The 13,484-nt window shown below is 58.7% G+C and overlaps 2 pseudogenes; both read left to right on the forward strand.

Moving 5' to 3' along the window:
* Positions 1-3,172: 3,172 nt before the first annotated feature.
* Positions 3,173-7,028, forward strand: LOC144962362 (large subunit ribosomal RNA; annotated as a pseudogene).
* A 4,985-nt stretch (positions 7,029-12,013) lies between these two features.
* Positions 12,014-12,168, forward strand: LOC144962361 (5.8S ribosomal RNA; annotated as a pseudogene).
* Positions 12,169-13,484: the final 1,316 nt, after the last annotated feature.

The following is a 13,484-nucleotide window of genomic DNA, read 5'->3' on the forward strand; positions in this document are numbered from 1 at the left end:
TACGCATGCGTCCCTGGGGTAAGAACTCTCCTAACGCCCGAGAAGGATCAACGCGGGACGCTCCCGCGGAACCTCCGAGGGCCAGGAAAAAAACTTTGGTCGAGCGCATTTCCTCTACGGGCGAATTTGAAGAAATAAACCCACACCTATGATCGCACCGGGGACCCCCCATTGCCGACCGGTTTTTGAACTTGGGGGCCCTTCCGTTGGGGCCCCTGTATTTCGCTCGGAAGACCGTTACGGGCGTTAAAACGCCCCCCGGCTACTTCGCTAGAGTAGTGCGATGGGAAATTCGGGCTGTTCGAGGTCGGCTGGGGTTTGCCATACGGCCGGGGGTCGAATCTGAATTGCAAAACCAAAAAAATTTTTTTTTTTAGTAGTTCCGAAAAGGGGAAAAGGGTTTACCTACCAGGGGTTTGGGACGTATAGTGGGAAAGGGCGGTCGCCCGGTGGGAAAAATTGAAATTGAGAAGGCGACCGAAACCGCGGTGGCCTTTGGGGTACACCCAGGGTCCCAGCGCCTGGACGAGCGGTGGTGGGAAGTCCGGAGTCGGTCCCAGTGGGCCTTCCTCGTTAGAGGACCAAAATCGTGTGAGCGCGAGCGTGCCCGGGGCGTCGGCGTCCGCCCACAGCGGAAGGCGAAGGGTGAACGTTTGTGGGGGAGATTCGAGAAGGGCCGTCGCAAAAGGATCGAGCGCTGGAATTTTCTCGGCCGGGCCGGTCGCCCGGCGCCCGTAGCCCCGGTCCAGCGGGTCCGCCCCCGCCGGGTTTTGGAATGGAAACGCTACCAGGGTTTAAACCCCCTTATCTTATGCTTGTCTTGAGGTTAAGCCATGCACGCCCCACCCCCTACACAGAAAGGGGGAAACCGCGAACTGCTCATATATCGGCGATAATACACTGGTGGCGATGTTTGTCCGGACACCTGTAGGAAACCCAAGCTAATACGTGCACCAGCCTCCACCTAAAAAAAAAAGGGGGTTTCCTCCGCGGGAGAGGCGGGTTATTAGATCTTGACCGGCGGCGGGTGGTTAACGCCGCCCTCCCGGCTGAGGCAACTCTGTTAAAGTGACAACCGCTGTTAGCGGCGTCCCGTTTGCTCGCCGTCCCCATCAAATTTAGACGGCCCGGGCAAAGCCCCCCGTTTGGCTACGGTGACGGAGGATCAGGGTTCGATCCCGGAGAGGGAGCCTGCGAGACGGGTACCACGCTAAGGGTGGCACAGGCGCAACTTACCCACTCCCAGCACGGGGAGGTCGCTTGGTATCGTGTCGTATCTGGGCCGACACTAAGTACGGGCGGTGTTTCTCACCCTGAATCAATTGGAGTGGCTCAAGCAGTCGTGCTCCGCACAGCTTTGCTCGGAACGATGTGATGAACGCCAACCGCCACCGCAATGTACCCACGGGACCGGCTCCCGTGGGAGCGGTGGGGCGAGGTCTATAGAGACGGCCGGGGGGCGGCGGACTACCGCGGGAGGGGTGGAATCCCGACGATCCGGTGGAGCGAAACAAGAGCGAAGGCACCGGCCAAGAGCGCCATCGTGATAATGAACGAAAGTCGGAGGAACGAAACGCGCTCAAGGTAACCGCTGTAGTTACCGACAGAAAAAAAACCATGCCGACCGGTTACCGGGACTCCCCTGTGGGAAGCCACGCGAGGCCCGGAGAAATCAGATGCCTGGGCTCCGGTGGAGTACGGTCGCAAGGCTGAATCTTAAAGGAATTGACGGAAGGCACCACCAGGAGTTGAGCCCTGAGGCTCAATATGACACAACACGGGGAAGCTTACCATGTCCGTACACCGCGAGTATTGACAGTCTGAGGCTCTTTCAGTGATTCGGGTGGGTGTGGTGAGCATGGCCGTTGCTGCCCCGTGGAGCGATCCGGCTGGTTCATCCGATAACGGGCGAGACTCTGCCCTGGCGGATAACAAACGGCGGTCAAGAGTGGGTCCGTCTCACGGGTTGGGGTCGGCGTTTCGCTCTCGGGTCGGGCGTCGGTCTTCCCACTCAGGGAGAGGCGGTCCCGAACCGTGCCGTCGCGCAGGCCGCGACCCTGCAGGGATTGACCTCGAGCAGTGCGTAACGAGATGGAGCCATAACAGGTCTGTGATGCCCTTAAGACGTCCTGGGCTGCACGTGGTGCTACAGTGGTGGCGCCAGCCGCTCGGTGTAGACAGTGAGCGTTAAGAGTCTTCATGTCCCGGGGTCGGTCTTCCTGCGAGTTGGGCGTGAACTCGGAATGCCACTTAGTCACGGGTCAGCATCTCCCGTGCCGACTAAGTCCCGGCCCTTTGTACACACCCGCCCGTCGCTACCTTCGTGGACGGCGCAGCCAGGCCCGCGGAGGTGGCCGGCGAGGACGGAGCTTCGGCTCCTGAAAACGCAGGCGTCGCGATGTCGCCCGAACTGCGCTGCCCCGAGAGGTAAAAAGTCGTAACCAAGGTTACCGTAGGTGAAACTCTTCGGTAGGATCACGTCCGATTTCGTTTTGCCCCCCGCCTCGCCCGACGGTGAAGGGTTAAAAAAAACACTGTCCGGGTGAGGCCTGGGCTTGCTCCTGCCGGGGACGGCCGGCGAAAACGGGGCGGCGGCGTTGCGCCGCGAGTAACCCGCGCGCGCAACGCTTGCCCCCCCCACCCTTTGTCGACGTTTGGCCCTTAGCGAGAGAAATAAATACAACTTTGCGTGGATAACTCGGCTCGCGCGTCGATAAGAGTGCGGGCCTAGCCGAATTGAGTCGTGTGAACTGCAGCTGCCTCATTGAACATCGACGTCTTGAAAACGCAATTGCGCCGGGGGCTAAGTCACCGTCACGACGTCCGAATGAGGGTCGGCTCTACGACGTCGCCGCAACCGGGTCTTCTCGGGGGGACTGAGCGCGCGACGTGCCGTACCGGTCGTGTCTTCGTCCCGACCTGGCTGCCGTAGATCGAGGACTCCCGTTCCTGACCACGGAGACGTCGTCCCCACACCCGGACCTCAGGTATGGTGCTGGGGCGAGAATAAAACGCGCGACCGAAGACGGGTAAGCACGCCACGCGATCGCTGCTTCTTCCTCAAACCTCGGGCCTGCTCGATGTACAACTCGAGCGAGGGCTTCGTGGGGGTAAATGATGCGGAAGTAAGTATAACGACGCGCGGCGAACCCGAGCGGATGGGGCGATCTGCCGACCTCATATCGGACGAGGGTAACCCGCCGAATAAAGCATTTCAGAAAGCGAGGAAAATAAACCAACGGGTACAACCCCCAGTAACGGCGAGTGAAGCGGAAGAGCCCAGCGCTGAAACCCCCTGGGCCCGTGCCGCGCGGGGATGCTGTAGCGTTCGGGTCGGTGTGAGCCGGGATCGGAGCGCCGCGCGAGTCTTCTCGAGCGTGGCTTGCCCAGAGCGGGTGCCAGGCCCTTGGCCGGCAGTCGCTCCCATCCGCCGACCTCGACCCGTAGTCGGGTTGCTTGGCAGTGTCAGCCCGAAGCGGGTGTAAACTCCACCTAAGGCTAAAGTAACCTGCGCGAGTCCGATAGCGAACAAGTACGTGAGGGAAAGTTGAAAAGAAACCTCTGAAGAGAGGGTGCAAAGCGCGGAAAACCGCCAAGGGTAAACTGGCTGAGCCGAGCGACGTGTCCCGCCGTGGCGGCTGGTCGCCCGTGCCCCCCGCGGAGGCGCCCCGGAGACGGGACCCTTCCGCGTTCGGGGGATGCGAGGCGCGTGCCCCACCACGCGGGTCTCCGCTGCCACCCGGCACCGGGCCGTCTCGGTCCGCCGCCCTAACAGCGGGACGTCGGCCTGCGGAACGTGGGCGCGAGATGGCACGAGAGCGGGTCGTATCGGGTGCCGTTGTCGAAAACCGCGACAAACGGCGGCGGTTTCGCCCCGGGGGGTTTCGCCACCCAGCGGGCGGCTCCGTTCCCCGTCGATAAGTTGCGCAGCGTTTTTTCCGTACCCTGCCCGACCCGTTCTTGAACACGGACCAAGGAGTCCGACGCCTGTGCCGAGCCGCAGGGTTTCCACTAAACCCCACGGCTAAGTGAAAGCGAGAGCCCCGCGGGCCGAGTGCGGGTCTCTCGGGCGAGACTCACCGAGTCCCCGGAGGCGCACCGCCGGCCCGGCGTCGCCGCGTTGACGGCCCTGTCGGAGCATGAAGTGCAGGCGTCGGGAACCCGAATAGATGGTGATCTACGCCTGAGCAGAGGAAGCCGGGGAAAACTCTGGTGGAGGCTCGAAGCGACTCTGACGTGCAAACGACCGCCCGACTTGGGCGTAGGGGGCGAAAACCAATCGAACCATCTAAGTAGCTGTTTCACTCCGAAGTTCCCTCAGATAGCCCGGAGCCGACGGAACGATTTCAATCGTAAAGCGAATGGTTGGAAGGCATCGGGGCGAAAGGGGGGACGCCCTCTCCTACTCTCAAACTTTCAACGTGTGATGCGCCAGACCCGCCTCGCACGGCCAGGCCTGATCACGGGTGCCGAGTGGCCATTTTTGGTAAGCAGAACTGGCGCCGGGATGAACCGAACCCCGGTTTGTGTGCCCAACGCAGGACGCTCCGGGAAAGCTAAAAGGTGTGGTCGTTACTACAGGCAGGGCGGTGGCCACGAAGTTCGGAATCCGCAAGGAGTGTTTCTAATGTAACAACTCCTCCGGGCCGAACCGACCCGCCTGAATAATGGATGGCGCTGAGCGTCGAGACCACACCGGCCGCCCCGCCAGCGGGAGGGGTGCGACCCCCTCCCCGGGCAGGCCGGGCGAGTAGGAGGTGCGCCGCGGTGGCGTGAAAGTCGGGAGCGAACCCGTTTCGAGGCCCCGCGGGTGAAGTATCTTTGGTGGTATAGGCAAATATTGAACGGAGAGTACTTTTCCATCAAGGCCCGATGGTGGGGAATGGTTCCGCGGGAACAGTGCCATGTACGTGTGGTGAGTCGGTCCTAAGGGCGGGTTAGCTCCCTTGCTGAGAAGCGGGTACAAACACGCGCCGGGCGGGCGGCGAACGGGCGCCGCGCTGCCTGTCAGTCACCCTGCGACCGCCGACAAGGGAATCCAGTTAAGGTTCGCTCGTAACCGGGCGGCGGAGAACGGGCCCCCCTCTCGCGACTACGTTCCGGCGTGGGGGCGCCGCGGCGACGCCGACAGAACGGGGAACGCAGCCGTGGCAACCGGGGAGAAGCCGTCGTCCCTCTTATTAAGGTCTGGTTCGCCCTGAATCGGGTCGACCGGAGAAAGGGCTGGCCAGGCCGAAAAGCGTCGCCGTAAGACATGGCTGCGTCCGGAGCGCTCACGGCGGTCCGTGAAAAACCCGTCGAGGCACGTCAATCTCGCAGCCCGTCCGTACTACAATGTCCGCGAGCCAGGTCTCCTAGGTTAGGCAGCCTCTGGTCCACGGAGTAATGTAGTATGGAGTCGGCAAACTGGATCCGTAACTTCGGGAGAAGGATTGGCTCTGAGAGGCCGGGACGGGTCGGGCTACGGGGAGGAAGCGGCAGAACCAGCACGAACCCTGAGGGACACTCCGAGGGGAGAGACGTGCGCGGAAACCCGTGGGGGCCCCGGGCCGAGCGGCCTCGCTCGCTGACGTCCCCTTCGCGGGGCGCGTTTGCTGCGGGGACAACCGACCGCGACCTTCCGACTCACGCTGTCTCCAACTGTCACCGACAGGGGAATCCGACTTTCTAATTAAAACAGAGCGTCGTCGACAGCCTGGAAAAGTGTTTACGGGACTTGAATTTTCCTCAGCCCATGCTCTAGAATTTCAAAGTGAAGAGATTCGCAAAAGCGCGGTAAACGGCGGAGTAACTATACTCACTTAAGGTAGCCAAATTGCCTCGTCGTCTCATTAGTCGACGCGCACAGAAACGGATTAAACGAGATTCCCACTGTCCCTATCTACGCCCCGGCGAAATCACAGCCAAGGGAACCGGGCTGGGGTGCAAACAGCGGGGAAAGAAGACCCTTCGAGCTGACTCAAACCGACTCGTGGAGGAGCGGGGGGGTGTAGCATAGCCGTAGCGTCTTCGGGCGCGACCAGTGAAATAACCGCAACACCCCGCGACATCCACTTCCCACGGAGTGGGGACCTCGGCGGCCTTCTAGCATGGTAGGGCGTACGACGGTCAGACGTCAAGAGATCCGCCGTCGCGTCGGCTCGGGGAGTCCACCGACACCCGGACCGACGCGGTCACGACGGCGACAGCGACCCTGCCGGACAGCGCCTCGGCCGGGTAGTTTGAACAGGGCGTACATCTTCTAAAGCTCCTGCGAAGGTTTTGTGCCCAAGGCGGACTCAGCGAGGACGGAAACCTCGCGTAAGCAAAGGGCAAAAGCCCGTGCTCGACCAGGATTTTCAGTACGAATACTGCCGTGAAAACGTTGGCCTATCGATCCTTTCGACGTTGGGAGTTTCAAGCGAGAGTGTCAGAAAAGTACCACAGGGATAACTGCTGTGGCGGCCAAGCGTTCATAGCGACGTCGCTGATTGATCCTTCGTATGTCCGGCTTCTTCCTAGCATTGCGAAGCAGAATTCGCCAAGGTGTTCCCGGATTGTTCAATCCGCCAACAGGGAACGTGAGGAGCTGGGTTTAGACCGCGTGAGACAGGATAGTTTTATCCTACTGATGAAGCGCCCTTGCCAACGGTAATCTGCTCAGTACGAGAGGAACGGTGAGTTCCGGACCTCTGTTTCGCAGCGTCCGTCGTCAGGCCGATGGCGCCTGGACTACGTCCGTGGGAGTACGACTGAACGCCTCTAAGTCGAACCCCGCCCGGTGAGCAAGGTGAGCTTAGCTAGGGCCCTTAGCGTGCAGCAACATAAGACCGGCAACACCTCGGGTTCGTCGGCTAGTGCCGTGACCGGCCCGCTCGTCAACGCGCGCTAGATCTGTGGTGCGCGTAGGCTGGGTCGGTATCATCCACTTTCCGTAAGGGGCAAGGAAATCGCGTGCGGACCACAAGTCTTCCGTCGGGGTGTTGTAAGCGTTAGAGCATCCTGGAAGGCGGAGTCGTTGAACTAAGCCCCGGGACGCTGAGATATATGCCCACCAGCAGGGTTTGTTCTCGCCACCATTTCCACCGTCAACGGCACGGCCCGCCCGATCGCCAGCCTCGAGTCCTTGCTCATCTCGGGCTTCGGCAATGCTGGCGGTGCGGCGCGCGGCGGCGGCGGTGCGAGGTGTCATAACACGTATAAATACATTTACTTTACATTACTATACTTCTTCTTCAAAGTTCAATCTCCAAGAACTTGGAGAATATTTTTTTCTCTCCCCACCTGTCCAGAGCACTAATCCGTCCAGAGCACTAATCCGTCCAGAGGCTCTAGTCCGTCCAGAGGCACTAAATCCGTCCATAGCACTAATCCGTCCAGAGGCATTTTAAGTTTTCCTTCTTTGCTGTCTGCGAAGTAAGAATTCGCCAACTGCATTTTTTTTTTTTTTTTTTTTTTTTTTTTTCAATTTTGTTTTTCCTTCTGTCAGTCCCTTAATAGGCTTCTGCAAGCGGAATTCGCCAACTGCAATTTATTTATTCCCTTAATAGACTTCTGAAGAAGGCGGGATCGCCATTTGTCCCTTAATATGCATCCTGAGAAGCGGAATTTCGCCAACAACTGACATTACATTTAGTCCCTTAATATCTTCTGCGAGCGAATTCGCCCAACTCATTTCATTAGTGCCCTTAAATAGGTCTCCTGCGAAGCGAATTCGCCAACTGCAATTTTATTTTGTCCTTTACCAGGCTTCTGCGAAGCGAATTCGCCACTGCATTTTATTTCATGTCCCTTGAATAGACTTCTGAGAAGTCGGAATTCGCCAACGTGCATTTTATTTTGTCCTATTAACATGCTTCTGCGAAGCGGAATTCGCCAACTGAATTTTATTTTTGTCCCTTAATAGAGCTTCTGCGAAGCGTGATTCGCAAACTGTATGCTTTTTTTTTTTTTTTATTTCCTTTTATTTTTTTCATAAATTTCTTTTTTTTTTCGCGTCCCTTTAATAGGCTCTGCAAGCGGAATTCGCCACATATTTTTAACATATCTTGGTCCTGCGCTAGTTTGTCGGTTTTGCGCAATAAATTATTTTTTTTTTTTAATTTGGGTCACCTCATGACATTGACCTCTGCGATAGCGCAATTCGCCAACTGCATTTTGTAGCATTCGTGTCGCAGCGCTACTGTTGAAATTGCGCGCATTTTCTCTCATCTCTCTCTCTCACGTCTTCTCTCACTCATCTCTCTATACTCCACCATCTCTCCTCTCTCCTCTCTCTCTTCTCTCTCTGTCTCTTCTCTCTCTCTCTCTCTCTCTCTCTCTTTTTTTTTTTTTTTTTTTTTCGATTCCTTACTCGCCTTTTTGCGAAGCAGAATTCGCCAACTGTACTATTTTAATTAATTTATTTATTTTTTTAATTTTTTTGGGGGATTTTTTTTTTTGGGTTTTCTTTTTTTCCCTTTAAAATGGGCTTCTCGAAGCGGTTTCCCGCCAACTGCATCTTTTAAAATTTCGTCGCAAAACGGTACTCTCAACTTTGTGCTCAGCTTTCCCCCGTAAATCCCGAAGGGGAAAAAAAAATAAGTAGTTTTCTCCGTTCTGTTTTGTCGTGTCCGCTCTGCACTTTGAGTGTTGCTGTTGGGTGTAGAAAGCGTTGTAAAGCGCTTTTTAGCACGATTGCCCCGGCTCGCGCATAGTTTTATACTCGATAGAAAGGTCTTTACCCCGCATTTTTCCCCCCCCGTAATCAATTTAAAACGAATACCCCCCCGTGGGGTAGTGTTTCTTCCCCCCCCCGTCGTTCCCCCGGCCCCTGCACGCTAATGTTGCTGTTTGGGGGGGGAAAAGCGTTTTAAACGCTTTGACACGATTGCCTGGGTCGGCGCATAGTTGAGTACTCGTAGAAAGGTTCTTTACTCGCATTCCTCCCCGTAAAAAGATGTAAAACAAAAAACCTGGGGCCCTGAGTAGTGTTTTTTCCGTCCCGTCGTGTTCCCCCCTCTGCCCCAAAAATTTGCTGTTGGGTGTGACCGTTGTAAAGCCTTTGACACGATTGCCTGGCTCGGCGCTTTGTTGAGGGACTCGATAGAAAGGGTTTTTTACCCCCATTCTCCCCCCCCTAATCAATGTAAAAAGAATACCTGGGCCCCGGGGGAGTTTTTTTTCCGTCCTGTCGTGTCCCGCTCGCACGAAAAGTGTTGCTGTTGGCTTTTAGACGCGTTTTTTAAAGCGCTTTGAGCACGATTGCCTGGTCGGCGCATAGTTAGTACTCATAGAAAGGTTCTTTACTCGCATTCTCTCCCCGTAATCAATTAAAACGAATACCTGGGCCTGAGTAAATGTTTTCTTCCCCTCCTGTCCGGGGGTCCCGCTCTGCACGTAAGTGTGCTGTTGGCTGTAGACCGTTTTTAAAGCGCTTTGAGCACGATTGCCTGGCTCGGGGCATAGTTTTTGGGAAATCGAAAAAAGGTTCTTTTCTCGCATTCTCCCCCCGTAATCAATGTAAAACGAATACCCGGGCCCTGAGTAGTTTTTCTCCGCCGTCGTGTCCCGCTCTGCACGCTAATGTTTTCTGTTGCTGTAGACGGGGTTGTAAACCTTTTACACGATTGCCCCGGCCCGCATAGTTATACCGATAAAAAGGGTTTTTTTCTCCATTCTCTCCCCTAATCAATTTAAAAAAATACCCCGTGATAGTTTTCTTTCCCCCCCCCCGTTCCCCCCCTGCACCAATTTTTTCGTTGGGTTTTAACCCCGGGTTTAAAAACGCTTTTTTCACGATTGCCTGGGGCCCGGGGCATAGTTTTTTTTTCTGAAAGGGTTTTTTTTCCCATTTTTTCCCCCTAATCAATTAAAAAAACGGGCGTCCCTGGGGGGAAGAAGCTCCGCACGGCCGGAAGGACTCAGCCCGGACGCTCCCCGGTAAGCCCCCCGGGGGCCCAGGGAAAAAAACTTTGGGCGAGCGCATTTTCCCCTACGGGCGAATTTTAAAGAAATAAGTGCACACGAGTCCCCCTCCTAACGGGTTACCTCCGCGGGAGAGGGGGCATTTATTAGGATCTTGACCGGCGGCGGGGGGTTAACGCCGCCCGCCAGGCGTGAAGGGGAACTCTGGGTATGTGACGACCGCTGTTACGCGTGCCCGTTTGCTCGCCGTCCCCCTCAAATTTAGACGGCCCGGGGAAGAGCCCCCCGTGTTGGCTACGGTGACGGAGATCAGGTTCGATCCCGGGGAGGGAGCCTGCGAGACGGCTACCACGCTTAAGGGTGGCAGCAGGCGCGCAACTTACCCACCTCCCAGCACGTGAGGGATGAAGAAATGCGGGCTGGGCTCGCATGCGAGCCTAGCGGTCGGGTTTAGCGTAGACCAAACACTGCCGTTGATGACCTATCGGAGGCAAGCCTGGGGCCACACCGCGGTAATCCAGCTCCGATGGCGTATTTGTAGTTGCTGCGTTTAAAACGCTCGTAGTTGGATCTCTGAGGGGACGGGAGCGACAAACCGCGGTGACGTTGCCCCGCGATTATGCACCGGCGTGTTTGGGGGGTGGAGCAAGCGGTGCCCTTCCGGTGCCGCAACCGGACCCTCGCGACGGATCTCGCCGGCATCGCTTGCCCGTCGCCCGCCGGTTTGTCTCTTTCCGTCTTAACCGTGTCGGCTTGGTACGTGCGTATCTGGGGCCGACACTAAGGTACGGGCGGTGTTCTCCCTGAATCAATTGGAGTGCTCAAAGCAGGTCGTGCCGCACAGCTTTGCTCGGAACGATGTGATGACGCCACCGCCCCGCAATGTAACCACGGACCGGTCTCCGTGGGGGGGGTGGGCGAGGTCTATAGAGACGGCCGGGGGGCGGCGTACTACCGCGGAGGGTGGAATCCCGACATCGCGGGGGGACGAACAAGAGCGAAGGCACCGGCCAAGAGCGCCTTCGTTATCATGAAAACGAAAGTCGGAGGAACGAACGCGATCAGGTACCGCGGTAGTTCCGACATAAACCATGCCGACCGGTTACGCGGGACGTCCCCTGTGGGAACCTCGCGAGGCCCCGGAGAAATCAAGTGCCTGGGCCCGGGGGAGTACGGTCGCAAGGCTGAAACTTAAAGGAATTGACGAAGGGCACCACCAGAGTGGAGCCTGCGGCTCAATTGACTCAACAACGGGAAGCTTACCAGGTCCGACACCGCGTGGATTGACAGACTGAGGCTCTTTCATGATTCGTTGGGGGGTGTGCATGGCCTTTCTAGCCCGTGGGGCGATCCGCCCTGGTTCATTCCGATAACGGGCGAGACTCTGCCCTGGCGGATAACAAACGGCGGTCAAGGGGGGTCCGTCCCCAAACGGTTGGGTCGGCTTTTGGGCTCTCGGTCGGCGTCGGTCTTCCCACTCAGGGAGGCGTGCCCCGGACCGCCGTCGCGCAGGCCGCGTCCCTGCAGGATTGACCTGGGAGCAGTGCTACGAGATGGAGCCATAACAGTCTGTGATGCCCTTAGACGTCCTGGGCTGCACGTGTGCTACATGTGGCCCAGCCGGCGCGGTGTAGACCGTGAGCGTAGGAGTCTTCAGTCCGGGTCGGTCTTCCTGCGAGTTGGCCGTGAACTCGGGAAAGCCACGTATCACGGGGCAGCATCCCCCTGCCGACTACTCCCTGCCCTTTGTACACACCGCCCGTCGCTAAACCCTTTGGGGGACGGCGCAGCCAGGGCCCCGGGGTGGCCGGGGAACGGACTTCGGCTCCTGAAATCGCAGTCGTCGCGATGTCGCCCGAACTGCGCTGCCCCGAGAGGGTAAAAGTCGTAACAAGTTACCGTAGGGGAACCTTCGTAGGATCACGTCCGATTCGTTTTGCCCCAGCCCCCCGCCCAAAGGTGAAGGTTAAAAAAAACTGTCCGGGGAGGCCGGGGTGCTCCCTGGCCGGGGGGCGTCCAGCCGATAAACGGGGGGGCGGCGTTGCCCGCGAGTAACCGCGCGCGCAACGCTTTCCCCCCCCACACCCTTTGTCGTCGTTTGGCCCTTAAGCGAGAGAAAAAAAATACAAACCCTTTGCGGTGGGTCACTCGCTCGCGCGTCGATGAAGAGTGCGGGCCCGCCGTATTGAGTTTGTGTGAACTGCACTGCCTCATTGAACATCGACGTCTTGAACCAAATTGCGGCCGTGGCGTAAGTCACCGGCCACGTCCGTATGAGGGGCGGCCCTACGACTCGCCGCAACCGTCTTCTCGGGGGACTGACGGCGCGACGTCCCCGTCCCGGTCGGGTCTCGCCCGACGGCGGCCGTAATCGAGGGCTCCCGTCTGACCACGGGAACGTCGTCCCCACCCGGCCTCTGGTATGGCGGGGGACGACGAATAAGACGCCACCGAAGACGGAAGCACGCACGGGGATGGGCTGGCTTCTTCCTCAATCCTCGGCCTGCTCGATGTACACGCGAGCGAGGGCTTCGTGGGTATGCGGAATAAGTATAACGCCCGCCGGAACCCACGATGGGGCGATCTGCCGACCTCATACCCGGACGGGGGAAACCCGCCGAACTAAAGCATTTCAGTAAGCGGAGGAAAAGAAACCAACGGACTCCCCCAGTAACGGCGAGTGAAGCGGGAAGAGCCCAGCGCTGAAACCCCCTGGCCCGTGCCCGCGGGAGCTGTAGCGTTCGGGGCGGTGTCGAGCGGATCGGGAGCGCCGCGCGAGTCTTCTCGAGCGTGGCTTGCCCAAGCGTGCCAGGGCCCTTTCCGGCGGCGCTCCCTTCCGCCACCTCGACCCCGGAGTCGGTTGCTTGGCAGTGCAGCCCGAAGCGGGTGGTAAACTCCACCTAAGGCTAAGTACCTGCGCGAGTCCGAAAAGCGAACAAGTACTGTGAGGGGAAAATTGAAAAGAACTCTGAAGGAGGGTGCAAAGCGCGTGAAACCGCCAAGGGGAAACCCGGCTGAGCCGAGCGCGGTCCCGCCGTGGCGGCTGGGCGCCCGTGCCCCCCGCGGAGGGGCCCCGGGGACGGGACGGGCCTTTCCCAGTTCGGGTCGGGCGCGTGCCCCACCACGCGGGTCCCGCTGCCACCGGCACCGGCCGTCTCCCTCCCGCGCCCCACGCGGTCTCGGGCCCGCGATCGTGGGCGCGAGTTTTGGGAAGAAAACGGGCGTATTCGGTGCCGTGGTCGACCGCGGACAAACGGCGGCGGTTTCGCCCCGGGGGTTTCGGCCTCCCGGGCGGGCGGCTCCGGTCCGTCGAAAGGTCGCACGTTATTCCGGTACCCTGCCCGACCCGTCTTGAAACACGGGCCAAGGGGTCCGACGCCTGTGCGACCGCAGGTTTCCACTAAACCCCACGGCGAAGTGAAAGCGAGAGGCCCTCGCGGCCGAGGGCGGGATCTCTCGGGCGACTCACCGAGCCCCGGGGCGCACCGCCGGCCCGGCGGTCGCCGCGTTGACGGCCCTGTCGGGGCATGATGCAGGCGTCGGACCCATAGATGGGGATCTACCCTGACAGAGCGAAGCCGGGGAAACTCTGGTGGAGG

This window comes from Berghia stephanieae, unplaced genomic scaffold (genome assembly GCF_034508935.2).
Source record: "Berghia stephanieae isolate SIO BIC M18660-M18661 unplaced genomic scaffold, UCSD_Bste_1.3 scaffold954, whole genome shotgun sequence".
NCBI lineage: Eukaryota > Metazoa > Mollusca > Gastropoda > Nudibranchia > Aeolidiidae > Berghia > Berghia stephanieae.